This window comes from Chaetura pelagica, unplaced genomic scaffold (assembly GCF_000747805.2).
Source record: "Chaetura pelagica isolate M959 unplaced genomic scaffold, ChaPel_1.0 scaffold336, whole genome shotgun sequence".
Classification (NCBI taxonomy): Eukaryota; Metazoa; Chordata; class Aves; order Apodiformes; family Apodidae; genus Chaetura; species Chaetura pelagica.
Window position 1 is genome coordinate 2,343,267 of NW_009953652.1, and position 1,536 is coordinate 2,344,802.

The following is a 1,536-nucleotide window of genomic DNA, read 5'->3' on the forward strand; positions in this document are numbered from 1 at the left end:
ACATTCTCAAGCTCAAAAATGGACAGACTGGAATACAGGACAAACAGAGATATGTACCTAATTGTTCACACAGCCTTGTGGCCACCTTTCAGAGGGCAGTATTGCCCCTACATTGTCCAGCACTCTTCCTCTGTTGCTCAGGTACTAAAAGGATGAGAACTAGAGATGGTTACAGGTGGAAATGTGCCATGGCTTTTTTTTTTCAGTAGTAGCACATTACCTTGTCTTCTGAACTCGATGGAACAACAGTGATTTGCTATGCAGATGGTTTCAGTTTAAGGATAAAAGACAAGAATGATGCAGAAGTCCTGAAACACACTAAGATTTCCCAGGTCACAAAATAATATTTTTTCCAGCTGCTTCCTCATTTTTGAGATTCTGATTTCTGATGTAGTTCACAATACCAAAAAGCAAGAACATAGATTTTTGCAGAATGTGACAGGAACCTGGTTTTAATGCCTGATCTTCCAGTCATACCTTAAGAAAAAACAGATTACCACAGAGGCAACCCCTGTCTCAAGGCAACATTAAAACGGGTTAACATGAAGAAAAAACCCTGTTGGCAAAGGCTGGTGACAAAAGACAGAGTCCTACAAAGACCTCCTGACCTAAACAAGGAGGTATCATTAAGTGGAAGGCTCCATCTCCTCAAACACATTGTATGAAAAAGGCTCATGTCAAATGTTAATTACAATGGAAAAGAATATTGGAACGATAATGAAAAAGTACAACAATGCCCCCAAAAGCTGTAGCATCTGAGACCTTTGAAGGCTCAGAAGTTCAAAATATGTAAAAGGATCAAAAACTCATGTTCCACTTTGCTAGATCAGAAGATGATAAGGTAACTATCTCTTTTCAAATAATAAAGGGTTTTCCTTTTCTTCAGCTCTTCCCAGCACATTCTTCTAAACCGTCTGTAAAACAAGAAAACACAGGAAATAATCGAAAACTTAGAAAGAACGAGAACAAACTGTTTGGACAAAAAAATGTTACGAGAAGATAGAAGAAGCTATCAAAAGAATCAGAGAAGGACTTTGAAAAAGTCTGGAGACTTTTTCCTTAGGCCTTTTTCTTTTTCTAAGGCTGATTTCTTAACAACAACAACACTGCCAAAACTGTGTAAGGGCACAAGCTGTGCTATGGGGAGCTGACACTTCAGCTGTCAGTGTGATATTGGAGAAAAACACCAGTGTTTATGAAGAAAATAAAATCCTAAAGAAGAAAATAGAAAAAGGGCTTCCTAGGCTACCACCAGCATTTTTGCTGAGACAGGAGGCTAAAACCTCTAGTCCAAAATCTTGCCCCCATTTAATAAAACATTAATGCGATTTCTTTATAAGACTTTACCACACACCTTTTAAAACTGTTTTAACACTCAATCTCCAGAAAACAAAAGAACAGTGTATTTTTTTATCTGGTACTCTTGTCCAGTTGGATAAGCTCTTTCACTGATTTAACCACAGGAGACAGGATGGCACCATGGAAGTTTACCTATTTCCTGTAAAAAGCATTTTCAGCTCACAACTCACTTTCCCT